The sequence below is a fragment of the Lissotriton vulgaris genome, unplaced genomic scaffold, assembly GCF_964263255.1.
Source record: "Lissotriton vulgaris unplaced genomic scaffold, aLisVul1.2 SCAFFOLD_2356, whole genome shotgun sequence".
In the NCBI taxonomy this organism is placed as follows: Eukaryota; Metazoa; Chordata; class Amphibia; order Caudata; family Salamandridae; genus Lissotriton; species Lissotriton vulgaris.
This window is the reverse complement of record NW_028251124.1, coordinates 232,410-251,348: the sequence shown is the minus strand read 5'-3', so window position 1 is coordinate 251,348 and position 18,939 is coordinate 232,410.

Here is an 18,939-nt window from a genome sequence, read left to right as displayed (position 1 = left end):
GTTATCTGGAGGATAACCATCTGCTGGACAAGGACCAATTTGGATTTCGGCCAGGTCATGACACAGAGACTGCCTTGGCGACCGTGTTGGACAATCTGCGGATGCGAGCCGACAGTGGGAGTGACACCATTTTGGTGTTACTCGATATGTCGGCCGCATTCGATACGGTGAGCCATGTAATATTGTTGGAAAGGCTGGAGAGTACAGGGGTGTCAGGTCAGGCTTTAAAATGGCTGAGATCCTTCCTATCAGGAAGAAAGCAGATGGTGAATTTGGCACCTTTCACCTCTAGTAAGTCTTCAGTGGAGAAGTGTGGCTCACTGGTTAGAGGAGGCATACCCTGAATCAGAGGTCAGACCCGGGACCAGGGTTCAATTCCCGACGCGGCAGGGTCTGAGCCCAAGTGTCAACGCACTCGATAATTCTCACTTCGGGCCTACTCAAATCACGGGTTCACACTCTGCAACTCTGGGCAATAGCTTGCTTAATCTCCACTACGGCCCCCCGCGGCGGGATGCCTGGCTTTCACCCTGGGGATGCCCAGTACGGGTTATCTCACAGGGAAAAGCCAGGACGGGTTCCCAATGCAAGCGCTGAGATGCCCAAGGATAAGTCGAGCGCTATATAAGAACACACATACATACATAGTGCAATATGGGGTACCGCAGGGCTCTGCGATCAGCCCTGTCCAGTTTAGCACCTACCTTCAGCCTCTGTTCCCTATAATTAAATCTTTCGGCATTGACTTGGTCAACTATGCCGAAGACACTCAACTGGTGTTCTTCCTTGAGGGGAGACACGCAGTGTCGATGAACCTTTTTCAGTAGTGTATGCGGCAGACGGCTGGATGGCTCAGGAGTAACTCCCTACAATTTGATGGTGGGAAGACAGAGGTGGTTTACTGCCCGACGGCCAGACTGTCCCAACAGTTACCCCTGGAGTTCAGGCTTACACCTGAAGAGGAACCTCTTAACCCAGCTAAAACCTTGAGAAACTTGGGAGTCTGGGTGGACAGCAACCTTCAATAGAAATCACAGTCTAACAAGACTGTGGGGGTATGTCTATCCTTGATGCGTATGCTACGCCAGATCCTTCCACTACTCCCTAAAGATACGCGCGCCTTGGTATTGAGGAACATAATGCCGAGTAGGCTGGACTACTGCAACTCCCTGTATCTGGGAGCGCCGCAATACATCTTTCAGGGGTTGCAGAGAGTCCAGTCCATGGTGGCAAAGATGGTGCTGAATAAACCACGTAGGTCCTCAACAGTGCTGCCCTTGAGAGAACTTCACTGGTTGCCCATCAGGGAAAGGGTGCATTACAAATCACTTTGCATTGCATTTAGAGCTGCGCACAACTTGGGTACTATCCTGTTACGAGAGAAATTTACGTAGTATAATCCAAAAAGGCAACTACCATCTTCTAGTACAGGCTGTTGGCAACTACTAGATTTAGGCGCTCCAGGATGGGGGGTAGAGCCTTTAGCGTGGTGGCCGTCCAACTATGGAATGGGCTGCCACAGAACATTAGACAAAAACAACAGGTGATGGACCGAATGTGGATCAATGCCACACACTCACCCCAGTCCAAAGATCTGGGCCCAAATCCATCGTTTTTTTGCACTCCACACTACCCTGGGTTAGACAATGGCGATATGCAAATCAGCTCTGACCCTGTGCCCCATGGGAACAGTCCAGTCCGAACTACAAAAGCCATGTCCTTCCCAGAACGGAATCAAGCATCCGAGGACCAGACCGGTTTCGAGGTAACACCTCTCATCAGCCCGGCTAGCTTGACTCCAGTGGTGTGGAGTGCCTGGGACCCACGTCTGGGCATCCCCAGCGCACTTAGGGCGGAATATGCAAAAACAACAGGTGATGGACCGAATGTGGATCAATGCCACACACTCACCCCAGTCCAAAGATCTGGGCCCAAATCCATCGTTTTTTTGCACTCCACACCACCCTGGGTTAGACAATGGCGATATGCAAATCAGCTCTGACCCTGTGCCTCATGGGAACAGTCCAGTCCGAACTACAAAAGCCATGTCCTTCCCAGAACGGAATCAAGCATCCGAGGACTGGACCGGTTTCAAGGTAGCACCTCTCATCAGCCCGGCTAGCTTGACTCCAGTGGTGTGGAGTGCCTGGGACCCACGTCTGGGCATCCCCAGCGCACTTAGGGCGGAATATGCAAAAACAACAGGTGATGGACCGAATGTGGATCAATGCCACACACTCACCCCAGTCCAAAGATCTGGGCCCAAATCCATCGTTTTTTTGCACTCCACACCACCCTGGGTTAGACAATGGCGATATGCAAATCAGCTCTGACCCTGTGCCCCATGGGAACAGTCCAGTCCGAACTACAAAAGCCATGTCCTTCCCAGAACGGAATCAAGCATCCGAGGACCGGACCGGTTTCGAGGTAACACCTCTCATCAGCCCGGCTAGCTTGACTCCAGTGGTGTGGAGTGCCTGGGACCCACGTCTGGGCATCCCCAGCGCACTTAGGGCGGAATATGCAAAAACAACAGGTGATGGACCGAATGTGGATCAATGCCACACACTCACCCCAGTCCAAAGATCTGGGCCCAAATCCATCGTTTTTTTGCACTCCACACCACCCTGGGTTAGACAATGGCGATATGCAAATCAGCTCTGACCCTGTGCCCCATGGGAACAGTCCAGTCCGAACTACAAAAGCCATGTCCTTCCCAGAACGGAATCAAGCATCCGAGGACCGGACCGGTTTCGAGGTAACACCTCTCATCAGCCCGGCTAGCTTGACTCCAGTGGTGTGGAGTGCCTGGGACCCACGTCTGGGCATCCCCAGCGCACTTAGGGCGGAATATGCAAAAACAACAGGTGATGGACCGAATGTGGATCAATGCCACACACTCACCCCAGTCCAAAGATCTGGGCCTAAATCCATCGTTTTTTTGCACTCCACACCACCCTGGGTTAGACAATGGCGATATGCAAATCAGCTCTGACCCTGTGCCCCATGGGACAAGTCCAGTCCGAACTACAAAAGCCATGTCCTTCCCAGAACGGAATCAAGCATCCGAGGACCGGACCGGTTTCGAGGTAACACCTCTCATCAGCCCGGCTAGCTTGACTCCAGTGGTGTGGAGTGCCTGGGACCCACGTCTGGGCATCCCCAGCGCACTTAGGGCGGAATATGCAAAAACAACAGGTGATGGACCGAATGTGGATCAATGCCACACACTCACCCCAGTCCAAAGATCTGGGCCCAAATCCATCGTTTTTTTGCACTCCACACCACCCTGGGTTAGACAATGGCGATATGCAAATCAGCTCTGACCCTGTGCCCCGTGGGAACAGTCCAGTCCGAACTACAAAAGCCATGTTCTTCCCAGAACGGAATCAAGCATCCGAGGACCGGACCGGTTTCGAGGTAACACCTCTCATCAGCCCGGCTAGCTTGACTCCAGTGGTGTGGAGTGCCTGGGACCCACGTCTGGGCATCCCCAGCGCACTTAGGGCGGAATATGCAAAAACAACAGGTGATGGACCGAATGTGGATCAATGCCACACACTCACCCCAGTCCAAAGATCTGGGCCCAAATCCATCGTTTTTTTGCACTCCACACCACCCTGGGTTAGACAATGGCGATATGCAAATCAGCTCTGACCCTGTGCCCCATGGGAACAGCCCAGTCCGAACTACAAAAGCCATGTCCTTCCCAGAACGGAATCAAGCATCCGAGGACCGGACCGGTTTCGAGGTAACACCTCTCATCAGCCCGGCTAGCTTGACTCCAGTGGTGTGGAGTGCCTGGGACCCACGTCTGGGCATCCCCAGCGCACTTAGGGCGGAATATGCAAAAACAACAGGTGATGGACCGAATGTGGATCAATGCCACACACTCACCCCAGTCCAAAGATCTGGGCCCAAATCCATCGTTTTTTTGCACTCCACACCACCCTGGGTTAGACAATGGCGATATGCAAATCAGCTCTGACCCTGTGCCCCATGGGAACAGTCCAGTCCGAACTACAAAAGCCATGTCCTTCCCAGAACGGAATCAAGCATCCGAGGACCGGACCGGTTTCGAGGTAACACCTCTCATCAGCCCGGCTAGCTTGACTCCAGTGGTGTGGAGTGCCTGGGACCCATGTCTGGGCATCCCCAGCGCACTTAGGGCGGAATATGCAAAAACAACAGGTGATGGACCGAATGTGTATCAATGCCACACACTCACCCCAGTCCAAAGATCTGGGCCCAAATCCATCGTTTTTTTGCACTCCACACCACCCTGGGTTAGACAATGGCGATATGCAAATCAGCTCTGACCCTGTGCCCCATGGGAACAGTCCTGTCCGAACTACAAAAGCCATGTCCTTCCCAGAACGGAATCAAGCATCCGAGGACCGGACCGGTTTCGAGGTAACACCTCTCATCAGCCCGGCTAGCTTGACTCCAGTGGTGTGGAGTGCCTGGGACCCACGTCTGGGCATCCCCAGCGCACTTAGGGCGGAATATGCAAAAACAACAGGTGATGGACCGAATGTGGATCAATGCCACACACTCACCCCAGTCCAAAGATCTGGGCCCAAATCCATCGTTTTTTTGCACTCCACACCACCCTGGGTTAGACAATGGCGATATGCAAATCAGCTCTGACCCTGTGCCCCATGGGAACAGTCCAGTCCGAACTACAAAAGCCATGTCCTTCCCAGAACGGAATCAAGCATCCGAGGACCGGACCGGTTTCGAGGTAACACCTCTCATCAGCCCGGCTAGCTTGACTCCAGTGGTGTGGAGTGCCTGGGACCCATGTCTGGGCATCCCCAGCGCACTTAGGGCGGAATATGCAAAAACAACAGGTGATGGACCGAATGTGGATCAATGCCACACACTCACCTCAGTCCAAAGATCTGGGCCCAAATCCATCGTTTTTTTGCACTCCACACCACCCTGGGTTAGTGTGGAGTGCAAAAAAACGATGGATTTGGGCCCAGATCTTTGGACTGGGGTGAATGTGTGACATTGATCCACATCCTGTCCATCACCTGTTTTGTTTGCAATTACCGCCATAAGTGCGCTGGGGATGCTCAGACGTGGGTCCCAGGCACTCCACACCACTGGAGTCAAGCTAGCCGGGCTGATGAGAGGTGTTACCTCGAAACCGGTCCGGTCCTCGGATGCTTGATTCCGTTCTGGGAAGGACATGGCTTTTGTAGTTCGGACTGGACTGTTCTCATGGTGCCCAGGGTCAGAGCTGATTTGCATATCGCCATTGTCTAACCCAGGGTGGTGTGGAGTGCAAAAAAACGATGGATTTGGGCCCAGATCTTTGGACTGGGGTGAATGTGTGACATTGATCCACATTCTGTCCATCACCTGTTTTGTTTGCAATTACCGCCATAAGTGCGCTGGGGATGCTCAGACGTGGGTCCCAGGCACTCCACACCACTGGAGTCAAGCTAGCCGGGCTGATGAGAGGTGTTACCTCGAAACCGGTCCGGTCCTCGGATGCTTGTTTCCGTTCTGGGAAGGACATGGCTTTTGTAGATCGGACTGGACTGTTCCCATGGTGCACAGGGTCAGAGCTGATTTGCATATCGCCATTGTCTAACCCAGGGTGGTGTGGAGTGCAAAAAAACGATGGATTTGGGCCCAGATCTTTGGACTGGGGTGAATGTGTGACATTGATCCACATTCTGTCCATCACCTGTTTTGTTGACAGAACATTAGACAGGCCAACTCGTTGACGGAATTTAGAAAGAGCCTGAAAACCTGGCTCTTCCCTAGGACTGACCTTTAACACTGCCCCTACGGTTGCTCGGTTGCGTGTAGGCTGATTGTTCTAAATCTGAGCGCCAGGATACCCGTAGGGTGACAGTTGCGCTATACAAAAGCTCAATTCAATTCAATTCAAGTCAGGGAAGAAGGCGATTGTGCTGTTTTTGCATTTGACGGACGGGGCACTACGAGCGGTCTGCAGTATAATGTCCCATGTCTCTGAAGTTGAAGACAGGGGTCAGTGTTGGCCTTGGGGGCACCCCTGGTTTTGGTTTACCACCTGGTACTCAGTGAGCTCTTTCTATAGAGAAGTTTGAGAGACCTCTAGGCTGTAGGCACTTTAAGATCAAATCTTCTATGAAGAGGTCCACGGCGGGCCCCTTCACCCTCTCAGGAACGCTTATGATCTGGACATTATTATGGCTTGACCTGCCTTTGTAGTGATCCACTTGAGCTGCAAGTAGTTTGCTTGTGGCCTGTAATTCACTAGCCTGTTTCTTGAGGAAAGACGTGTTGTCAATAAAACTGTGGTTAGCGTCTTCCACTTCCTTGACTCTGGCATCCATTTTGCAGAGGTCCACTCAAATTAGGGAGACTTCCGTAGATACTGAGTCTATACGTGATACACACTTGGTGATAGCCGCCATAATGTTGTGTAGGGTGAGGTCACCTTGATCCGCTGATGCTTGTACCAAGGATTGCGGTGGTTCTGAATGGCTGTCGGAAACCTCCTGACTTTTCTGCCACGAGAATTTGTCCAATTTGGTCTGGTAGGAGCCACACCTCCCTCTTCCGCTTGTCATGGCTCCTTTATGGGCGGAGGCGGTCAATAAATGACCCAATATAAGTCAATGAAAAAGGTGTATAGGCGATGAATAGGGTATTCACCGCCACCTACCAAGGGTAGGAACTCCCTCGCGGTCTGTCGGTTTTCCCCCAATATGGCTCCCCTGCTGCCTCACTCAATCGTCTCAGGAGGGGGGCCTCCCTCTCCTCAGTCACGGGGGCGACATTTATGGCAGCATCACGTAACCTATATTCTTCACCTCTCAACAGCTTGTACCTCCGAGGTGGAATATCACCCCTCCCCTCCACATGGGTTTTAGTCAAATGTAGTGACCAGGAGGTGGGTGCAAGGGGGGATGGATCTTCACTGATCAGTAGTGTCTGCCAGACTATCATAAGACTCACCTCAACAGCCAAGCCTTCGCAGGTCCAATTTCAGGCGGCGCTGATGGCCTCAGACCCCCAACCACTCGCTGTCCGCAGTGCTCCCCAGCTGATCTCTTAGCGCTGGCGCTGCCAGGCGTCCACCACAGTCTCAGATAAGTTATGCAGGCCAGGTTCCCAGTAGGCCGTACTGTGTGGTCCTCCGCCGTAGCTCCCCCAGAGCCCCAGCACAGCATCCCACTCGTTGCTGCGCTTCAAGTCTGTTCATGGTGTGGACGTTGGCCATGGTTCGCCCTCCAGCTGCCCTTCGGGCGCACCTCTCGTCTTGTGTCGCCGCAGCACAGCTCCTACTTTGCACTGTCCCCTCCTGCATGTTATAACGTCCCTGTAACCTTTGTTTTTTCAGTAAAGTTTTTATAGTTTTTCGAAAACATTTTCCTTCAATGTAACCTGTAATGTTTCACAGTGGATGTGTGAGCACCTGTGTGGGTCTGTTAGTGGGTGTCTAAGTGTGTGTGTAGCTCTCTGAGTGTGAGTGTGTCAGTGGCTAATTGAGGTGGACTATGAGTGCGTGAGGGGGTCTGTGAGTAACTGTGTGAATGCCTGTGTGGATTTGTAACTGGTTGTGTCAGAGCCTGTGTGTGTCTGTGAGTGGCAGTATAAGTGGTGCTTTGAATCTTTGGGTGAGTATGTTAGTGAGTTTATGGGTATATGATTGGGTGTCTCAGTGGTTTTACTGTGAGTGGGTGCACAACTTTCTGAGTAGGTCTATGAGTGGGTGCATAGCTTTCATAGTAAGTCTGTTACTGGGTGGATGAATTCCTGACTGGGTTTGTGAGTGTATTAGTGGATCTGTGAGTGGGTGTGAGCCTGTGACGGAGCGTATTATTCTCTAAGTGCATGTGAGAGTGCATGCATCATTGTCAGAGTGAGTCTGTGAATATTTTAATTTTTTTGCTGATATCTGCAAAACCCCTGCAACATTACATGGGGGCAGTGCTGGCGGTCATGACAAATTCGCAAATATAACGCATGGGAACAAAACTGTTTCTTGACATATTGTACATATCACGGTCCCTCAAAGACCCCTATATGACAAACAAAGGGTCAGAGTACCTCTACCCTAACCCTTTATACCACTTTTGAATTTAATTTTCAGCTCCCTGGAGAGTGTTCCGATGAGCGGCGGCATGTCTGGTAGCTATGAAATTGTAGTTAAAATTCCTCTTAAATGGTGGAGTCACATTTTAAATTGCAATTTTGAAAATTACTCTTTTAGAAAAATTAAATTTTTCTGTCATCTGCCATTTGGTGCTTGGGGCCTCTGCTGGGTCACATGACTGGGTGTAGTTGGCAGTTAGGACTTTCGTGAATTCCTTCCAGACAGCCCCACAGATGTTATTGCCACAAGAAAGACAGTTTTGAGAGTTAAGAGCTGTTTAGGGCAACTATGCTCAAAAGGGGGACACATAGGGGGCCTGGCCCACAGCCGAGGAAGATGGACACACACTAGTGCAGCTCTGATGACCCGCACCATACACTGCATACAATGTGGTATATGTTCCGTATGCGTGGTGCTGCAGAAGGGCCCTATCCCACTTGGTGACGGCAGTGGACCGAAAGCTAAGGAGAACAGGAACCGCATTGGCCATGTTCTGAAACATACAGTGAATATGCAGATGTGATGCCAAAAGCACATAAAGCATGGTGCTGATGCTGCAGATCCACACTTTTCCCTGAAATGTGCCTGTCAGATGACCGTGAACTTTCATTTCACAAACAGTACAGCAGCGAGTGCATCAAACCATGAAATAATAAGTGACTGGGTCAGTATCTGTACAGCAATGAACATTCTGCTGAGCAAAAGTGACCACCCTATGTTGTGCAGATTACTACAAGAGTGAGCACAAAATGGTGGAGCAAGCCCAGGAAGTCAACAGCTTCAAGAACATCCTCTCCCAAGGAGCTAGGGATGACTTAATAAAGCAAATGCAAGATTGAAAGATCAGTGCCTGGTGCCAGCTTCCCAGTTTAGTTCCCCAGTCCAGCTTGCCCGCAGTCGGCTACCCTCTGCAGCCTTCAGTTTGTGCCTCCTCTGCTCATTTCTCTGCCTTCCTTTCTGGTCATTTTCTGTCTTTTTGTGCTCACTTCTGACCTTTAGTTTGCCTATTTTTGCTCATTTCTGACTTCTATATTACCTCGCTTTGCTAGTTTCTGACTTTTATTTTGCCTTTTCTGCTTGTTTTTTACCTCTATTTTGCCTTTTTCTGCTAATTTCTGACTTTTATTTTTCCTCTTTCTGCTTGTTTCTTTCCTTTTCCCAATGTTTCCCTTCTTCCGCCATCAAGCATCCCATCCTCCGCACAGGAACTACTTAATGGATTCTGCATCAGAACCCCATTGAGCAGGTCCTCGTGCCAGCTCCCCCTATAACAGTTCTCCTGCCCAGCTCGCCCGCAGTGCTCGTTTTCTGCCTTTTTCTGCTCATGTTTGACCTTTACTTTGGCTTTCTGCTAATTTCTGCTAATTTCTGACCTTTGGTTTGACTCTTTATGCTCATTTCGAGCCCATACCTCTGACTTCTGCCTCCTTGCCCAACCTTCTTTTCCCCCACAATTTGTAGCTGCTATTGACTTTTACCCTTAACATTTGCCTCGTCACTTACTTTTGCTCCCCATAATATGTTCCTCTTCCTCTTTAACTTTTGCTGTTTTCACCTTTTCATCTTCACGCCAACTCTAATACTTTTTCCATCACTGTGAGTTTTCCCCCCCCTCGTTTTTGCTGTCCCCAAAATCAGAACCTTTTCCCTTCTTTTTTCCCACCTCTCTCCCTCTCAATCTCTCTCCCACTTCCCACCTTCGTGGGACTCTCCCAGCACCCAGCCCACCCCTAGGAACCTACTTGATTTTAATTGAGGCCCCAACATGACCCCTTTGAGCAGGACACTGCCAGCTTTCCCTCTGCTGCTGCAGACAGGCTTCTAGCCTGTCACTCTGACTTCTGCTTCCCTGCCCGACCTTCTTCGTCTCGCAATTTCTAGCTGCTATTGACTTTGCCTCCTTGCTTTACTTTCTCTCCTCCTTAACTTTTGCCTCATCGCCTACTTTTTTTCTCCTGTGATCTATCTATTCCTAACGTTTGCCTACTGTCTTTTGCCCCCTCGCTTGACTCTTGTCCCCTTAATTTTGCTGTTTGACTTTTACGTCCTTGCTTGACTCTTGTCTCCCCCAGATTTTTGCCTTTTGCCTCCTCACTTACTTCCCCGTAATCTAGCTGTTTTTCCATCTTTAGCACTTGTCTTATGACGCCTCGCTTAGTTTGTCTTCCCATAATCTAGCTATGTTTCCTGCTCTTTAACTTTTGCCTTATTGACTTTTTCATCTTCACGCCAACGCTAATTCTTTTTCTTTCACCTTGACTTTCTGCTCTATAGTTTTTTTCTGTCCGCATAATTGCAAATTTTTCCTCCTTTTTTCCACCTCTCCGCCGCTCGATCACCCTCTTGCTTCCCGCCTTCGCGACAACCCTCCCAGCACCTCGCCCACTCCTGGAAACCTACTTAATTGAGGCCACATCGTGACCCCTTTGAGCAGGTCATTGAGCCAGCTTTCCCTCCGCTGCTGCAGACTCCTAGCCTGACCACATTGAGCAGGTCCCTGGGTGAGCTCCCTGCAATTTCTAGCTGCTATTTACTTTTTGCATTGACTTTTGCCTCTTTTCTTGAGCTTTCCCTCTGCCTTAATTTTTGCCTATTGCCTCCTTGCTTGCTTTTTCTATCCCTCTCCCCCTTAACTTTTGCCTCTTTGCTTACTTTCCCCCGTTGTTGTATAGCATTTTGGAACCCTAGTGTAATTTTCCCGATTCATGCCCTTATATAGGTATAGAGAACCTTGTCCTTATATAGGCATAGAAATAATAACCATATTTAGACATAGTCCATGCAGTCCAAATACGGCATGGCTACTTCCACTAGTTCCGAAAATCCACAACGATTTCCTGGAAAACTCGGCTTCAGCACTTAGGGACTTCCCCTTGCTTGAATATTGATTTGTACAAGAACTCATGGAGTTTTCAAAGAACTGAGACTCTTTGATGACGTTATTATGTCCACCTTTACGTCAAACTTGGCACCTTCAAGGTATAAATATGCCTACACTTGCCCAAGCAAACACATGGTGGTTTGGAGCAGTTCGACTATCTACTTGCCCGACGCATCTCGCTACAGCAAGTGCCGAAGGAAGCCGACCCTCCAGCAGACGCACTGAGAGAGACGCTGTCTTTTCTCTTGCCGAGAAATCCAGCTCCAGTGTTTCCAAGCACCCCTTGCGGAGTGTTGGGAAATCGAGTCCTGAGACAGAGAGATACCAGACCTCCTTCATTCTAAACCAAGGTACGGAGCTGATTAGACCCTAAGACAACTCTTGGATAGATTCTTGGCAAAAGAATACTAAACCTATGGTACACCACTCTTACTTCTTCCCTCGTACTAGACTTATGTTAGGTACATCGGGGTAGGCATATTTTAGAAGCACCAGTTGAGTACTTTTAGTCTTTATTTATTTATGTATGTATTTTATTGCTTAGAAACCATACCATGCTTTTACAATATTATTTTATAATACTATTCTTGCTGTACGCATTATACTTTACAGCCACTCTTACGATTGTATCAATTCATTTCTTCTGCATGAGAAAGAAGACTGTTCAATAAATACTATTTATTGAAAACGCCAGTTTCTCTATTTCTCTGCACCTCTGGTGAAATGAAGTATGCACGAATGACTGAGTAAAATATCTATCTATTGTTTCCATGACTCTGAAGATCAGTTTTATCTTGGGTAAACAAAGTTGTCAAGTTTATGCGCTTGTCAGAAACTAATCCCACTTGTGAATTTTAGAAAGTTTCTAGTGACCTCTGAGCTAGCTGGCACTCACAATTAAGTTTAATATACTCGATAGAGACCAAGTAGACATAAGTCCTACGTCACATCTATAGGATATATTATTCCAATGCGCAGAGCCTATTGGGAATATAGGAACTACACTACATGGCGCCCAACAATTGGTTATTTAACGCTAGATACTAGAGTAACTCAGTCGTGCTTTTCACAGAGACCCCTTTTTCCCGTAAAATACTCCAATAGACGTCTGGAGTGGGTTAAAGGATAAAATATCTGCCATAACTGAGTAAGACAAAAAATCCTATGTATTAGTTTTTGGTTTTATTCAGCGTTGAAGGATACAGTGTTCCGAAAATATTGTGCACCTTATCTTTGTTTCCTTGAAACTTGCTCTGCAAGACTTTCAACAAAATGTCGAATAAGGACAACAACACAACCAGTGGAGCTGCAGTAAATGCAACCCAACCGGGTTTAGTCGTTACAGGTTTCCAAGAAGATGATGTGGATGCTATAATCATCCCAGAAAATGTACGGAAAACAATAGCTATAAAGCTTATAGAAAATGGCCTATCACCAAGAGGTAGTAGTGTTATATTTGTCATAGAGGCACACGAATATCGGCAGACAGAGGTATTCTATTCATGGATTATCTTCCCTGAAGCAAATCCAAGAACACATGTGTTCCACTTCTACAAGATAGAGGAACCTCCAGCGGAATGCGTTCCTTTCGAGGACATTGAAATTCCACTAACTTACCAAGAGCATCAGCTCTGGTTTAAAGGCGCCCTACAACATCAAAATCACATTACCAGGCTCGATCCACTAGGTAGACCAGGAGCAACATGACCTGTACTAGCCAGCTATACTCCACATCCTGACATTGAAAGAATGACAGATGTAGAACTATTAGCTCAGCTAAAACAATTAATTAAAATACATAGACAATTGGTTCAATATGTCATGCGGACTCTAATAGTCTAACCGACTATCAGAATTCCACAGGAAACCCTTCATCAAGGGATCACAAACAAAATTACACCATAGACTATACAATCAGTCATTGGTAAATTACCAACAAAAAGGGAACAAATTCCATTCTGGTTAGCTCAAAAATTATTCAGATTGAGGCAGTATTTCCCGATAGTACACCTCATGAGAAACACAGGATTATAACAATCTGTTTACCAATGGGGATCGCACCACACTTGGGGTACAGTCTTTGCTGCAATCTACTCAAAAACACATGGTGTTCCATCCATGGCGGTAATACCAGACATCCTGAAACAGATTCAAAATGAGCCTGCTTTAAATCTCGGTATGAAGTTACTGAAGGATTTCAAACAGGTCTCAGCTATAATATTAGCTAATGTTAAAGGTGAAGCAGCATCCGTGGTAATCCGCCAAAAACTAAAAGAACTTGATGTAACTGAGCAACTATATGAACTGGCCAGAATAATAGAAAAATCCTATGAAGAACTAGGAAGAGATTGGGTGGGAAACCAGTAAACCCAGAAGTAACAGAAAATCCTGAAAAAGTTTTTATTAAAAACACTCTCACTACTCCGAAAAAGAAGTGGGAAAATGCTAGACAGACACTTCCTAAGGAGAAGCGTTCTCAATCCAGAGGTAGGTCTTCTCAAAAGGAGCACTCTGAAAATAGGTATAGCCTCAGAAATAGGGATAATTTGAGAAAACCTGATAGATATCAAGATACTGATACACGTTCCTCTCGTACCTTTCAGGCTTCCTCACAAAAATCGGAAAGAAGAGGACAATCAGAACAAAAGGAAGAACGCATTAAGTCCAAGGACGATCAACACCTTCCAAAAAAATAAGAAAACTCAATTCAACAAGAAAAAGGTAGCAAATCTAAAAATCAGACATGCCGAGGATCTTGAGGACACAATTCAAGAACGGGGAGTGGGCCCAGACAATGCTGGACAGCGCAGCAGAAGTTACCATAGCTCGCAAGATCCTGAAGGATCATCTGGAGACAGTGGACCTGAATGAATACATTCAAGTTGAAACTGCTGATACCAGGGTTAGTGTACCCCATAAGTTATATGAAGTAAAACTCCGGATAAAGGGGGACTTAACTAGAAAAATAAAAGTACTCTTTCGGGAAAAACTATCTAAGGGTTATGACATCCTTCTGGCTGAAAAAGACTGACTACCTGAATTTGTCAGGGAGTTCCCACATGGCGAAGAGATCATTATGCCAGCCTTCTCCAATCATATTCCTATTCATAAAAAATACACCTATACCAGAAAATGGGCAGTGGCCCTGGCTCCGGCATTATATAAAAGTCATGTGGGATGGGATGAGGACTCTCCTCACCATACGATCCAGTTAAAGAATCAACCTACTGCTCAGAGGCAGTATCCAGTTAAGCAAGAAGCTAAGAAGCCGGTGAGGGAGATCTTATATCAACTTGAATACCAAGGGGTGATTGAAACATGCACCTCGTTCATGAACAATCCTTTGTTTCCTGTCTCCAAACCAGACAATACATATCGTCTAGTTTTGACTACAGACATTTAAATTCTTGTTGCAAAACCTTTGCAGTACAAAATGCACATAGTGCAGCACTGATGAATAACATTTACGAAAACAATATAAAACGACATTAGATATTTCAAACGGTTTCTTCTGCCAAAATATCGCACCTGAAAGCAGGTATTTGACCGCTTTCTCAATTATGGGGACACAGCATCAGTTCTGTCATCTCCCCCAGGGATTCAAGAATAGTCCGGGTTATTTTCAGCCAGAGTAACAGAGTTACTACAAAAGTATGATGATGAGGCATTATCTTATGTCGATGACATCTATCTTACAGACGATGATTTGGACAAGCACTTGAACAGGGTGAACACCATAATACTTCGCCTCTGAAGGGTACAAATTCAATTTTAAGAAATCAAGAATTGCCCACCTCAAAGTCCTATTCCTAGGATATGAACTTTCAAGTGAAGGCAAAAGCCTGGCAGCAAACTTTTTAGAAAAATGTGCGCTGCTGCAACCTCCAAAACACTGAAAAACCTAGTCAGTTCTAGGATTCCTGAATTTCAGAATAACTTACATTCTAAACTACGCAGAAAGGGTTAAACCTCTCTACGAATTAATCAAACCTGATTTCGAAGCTACTAATTGGACTCAAATACACACAGAAATATTGCATTCAGTGCAAACAGACATATTAGCAACAACCCATTTACAGACACGTGTAAACTTACGAAACCTTGTAATCTGAATCATCCCAGGGAGATGCGGATTCACGTACTGAACCTTTAATGAAGGTGAAAAGGTGCCAAGAGCTTATAAATCACACTTGTACACACAAGCTGAAATGAAATTCACTTCAACAGAAAAAATGTTGACAGTGGTTCAAACTTCAGTAGCAAAAGAGAGAGCTCTCACACAGGGAAAACGCATAAAGGTTGTTACTCCTGTACCTGCCTTAGAGGCAGTGACAAAAGCAAGCATTCCGAATTCAAAGGCTTTACATCCAAGATGGATACAATGGGTTAACTCTCTTGCTACAACAGACGTTGAATACGTTTTTGACCCCTACTTGAAAACTCAAGAATTTCTACAATACGAACAAGAATGTCCTCTGCCCACTGAGATTCTGCCTCTAGAACATTACGGATGTATAATTTATACAGACGGATCAGCACAACCCGCAATTGGGGGAAAACAAGCTTATAGTGCAGCATGCGCAATTGTCAAAGGTCGCTGGCGCGATGGTAATTTCAGACCTATGGTAACAAAAACTCAATCTCTCGGAGACTGTACAGCTCAGCGAGCAGAACTGCAGGCTTTCTAGATGGCGCTTGAAAATAAAGATCGCGAATACCCCACACTCATAGTGTGCGATTCGTATTACTGCGTCCAATCTTACAATGAATACTTGCAGAATTGGGTTCAAAACGGTTTCAAAGACGCAAAAGGTGGCACAATCAAGCATAAATTGCTTTGGGAACAAGTAGTTCTATTACAGAAAGAACTACAAAAGACTCATGTGATCAATACACTGAATCATCAGTGTGATGGTGTTCACGTTGCAGGGAATTCATTGGCTGATGAAGCTGCGAAGGCGGCTGTGCAACCGGCTTCCGTAGCGGCAGTCGCTCGTTCAAAAACAAAAATAGTCAGCGAAATAATGCAAGCTGTCACTGCTTCAATGAAAGACAGTGGTAAAACACTTCCAAAAGGCTTTCCACTCATGTACTCATATATTACTGATGCAAATAATGTTCCTTTTGCTCTAATCCCTGGAGTGGGGGATATGGTCATTCCAAACAGGAATCGGAGAGGTGCTTTGATTCAAGAAGAACATATGGGAGAGGGTCTGATACATCAAGGGATCTCAAAATCTCTACTAGAGTTAAAAGAGATGTACTGGTGGCCAGGGATGAATGCCCACATTTACGAATTTGGAATTAATTGAGATGTCTGTTCCAGAGATCACAGCTTAGAGTGCCACAGGGTTCCTGACTACAGTGTAGCCAGCCCAGTACAGACACCATTTTTAGATAGCATTAGACTATCCACAGTCAGACGTCCCTATGGACAAAAGCGGTCCCACAACTATTAGGGCAAGATTAATTTGGATGTGGCCTCAGCGCTCGGGTGACGCCCGAACTGTTATAAAAGATTTGCGAGTCTTTATCGGCACATACGCAATCGGCACGCTACTTTCTGACCATGGTCCTGCGTTTAGCTCTAGAGCTTACAAGGAGGCCATGGCCAGCTTGGGCGTTGCATTGCAGTACTCTAGTCCATTCCATCCTGAGGGAAATTCGGTTGTGGAAAGAAAAAAACGTGGCATAAAGCAATATATAACAGCTAGGGTATTAGGCTCGGGTGACAGGTGGGTCAACCATCTAATAAGGGTTCATTGTAGTCTTAACAATCTGCCAAGAAAGTTTCTGGGTGGAATCACTCCATATGAAATCCTTTTTGGTACTAGAATGATGGTTGAAGAACTCAATCGTCATACTTCAGTGGTAGAATAAAAACCCTTTGATATCAAAGACCCTTTGGCTGTTTTGCAGCACTTAAATGAAACAAGCAGAAGTCTAAGCAACACCATACAGAAGCCAACGACCACTGAAGAAAAAACACCTGTCCCAGCAAGACCTGTCTGGATACCAAAGATTGGGGATCTGGTCAGAGATAAAATAGCGGATAAGAAGGAATTTATGCCTTTTTACAGAAAACCAGTACCTGTGTTAGCAATCCACGGATCAAGAACAGTGTTACTGCCGCCCCTTGCTGGAAGAAAGGAGAACCGGTTCGTATGAATTGACCTGGTAAAACCACACCATGTGGCCGATAATAAGTAGTAGGCCAGTGGATTCCAAAGGTGTAGCAGATGACCAAATCTTGCTACTATCCAAGAGGTTCAAACTGAAAGACTCATCACCTTTGAAGAATCTGCAGTGAGAAAAGAAGGACTATGCAATAAAGCCATGGAACGTGTGCCTCTTGACACCCAAATAACAGTTTGTCAAGAAACTCCCATCTACAATGATGTAGCATCTGACTATACTAATATGTCAAGGGAACAAGCAGCTCCAGCGATTTCAAATAATCCGGATGCAATACCAACAATTGACAGAACTGCCTCTGGCTATTTCATCAACTTTGATACGTTTTCCGAGGATCCCAGTGAGCCCGTAACAACGCCAGCAAATAAAACTTTCAAGGAACAAGTAACAGAACTTTTTCACCAGCTTGCAAATACATATCTGGTTTCACCATGGGTTGAATTTTGGATTGTGTTAGGTGTATTTTTTCTCCTACTTTGGCTCATTCTTGTTTTAAGTTTGGGAAAGCTGATTGATGGAAAATATAGTAAAATGGACACAGCAAGTAACATCAACTTGCTCCTGAAACCACACAAATCGTCTCACCGTGAGCAAAGAGACCTGTCGTCAGTAAACATCACAGCTGTTCCCCTACCAGGTGGTATAGCATGGGACATAACTGATTTTGACATTTATGGTCAAGTAGTGCTGTTGAAGATTTCACACCAATTTAAGGTTTCCTTGAGTGATTTTGTTTCACCCAGTACATTATCTGATGATTTGGACTTTGAGACTGTTAATAACATGATGGCAGACTTAGAAATGTCAGCAAAATTTACAAAACATAAATACTTGGAAGGTTCATCAGCTTATGAACAAATGTATTGTTTTAATCATTATGGTCACCATTATTTGCAAAAACTGCAAACCCTAGAAATGTTTTAACTTATAATCAATGGGAACATTGTCCAACGCCACCAAAGGGTAGCTCTAAAACATTCTATGAAAAATGTCCATACTTCTCAGGTTTTAATGTCACAAATCCGGAAACATTTTACTTTAAAAATGTTAATAAGACAAGAATGAAAAGTATGTTGACTAATACTAAGCAAATTTATTCTGCGGCCTTTTATGCTCGATTGCCCACATTAGGTTTTGACTTTTGGAAAGACAACATTGAGACAAAAATTGTCTGGGGCACAAAAGACTGGCAGATGCAAGGTTTAGAAGCCTTATTTAGAGCCTGCATCCCAGAACAAATAATGTTTTTAAATGACACTGTTCAACAGACATCTTGTCTTAGACTGGCTAAGATAAAAGACTTAAATAAACCGTCCATACCTAAACCGGCACCTGATAGTAATGGAACTACAGATGAGGAGGTAGACATGAAATATATTTTACAACAAAACAGAACTAATCCTGATTGGAAAAAATGGTTAATCTGGCCCACAGACACGAATAACTGTCAAGATAGATTCCTGAACAAGACACAAGGGTTTACAGTAACTAGGCCAGATCCAAGATACATCCAGAGACGACATCCAGGGTTAATAACAACTTACAGTGTAGGAAAACTGTGCCTTGAGTGGCTACAAAAATCAGCACTCCCAGATATAAAACAACACTTAACTTGACTTAAAGATGGCATTGATTTGAGAGAATTCTTACTAGGACCTCGCAAACAACGTCATAAACGTCGGTATTTACGCTGCTTATAATGAAGCATGGAAAGTCACGCAAATGGAAACTGCAGAACGAATACGAGAAATTGATCGTA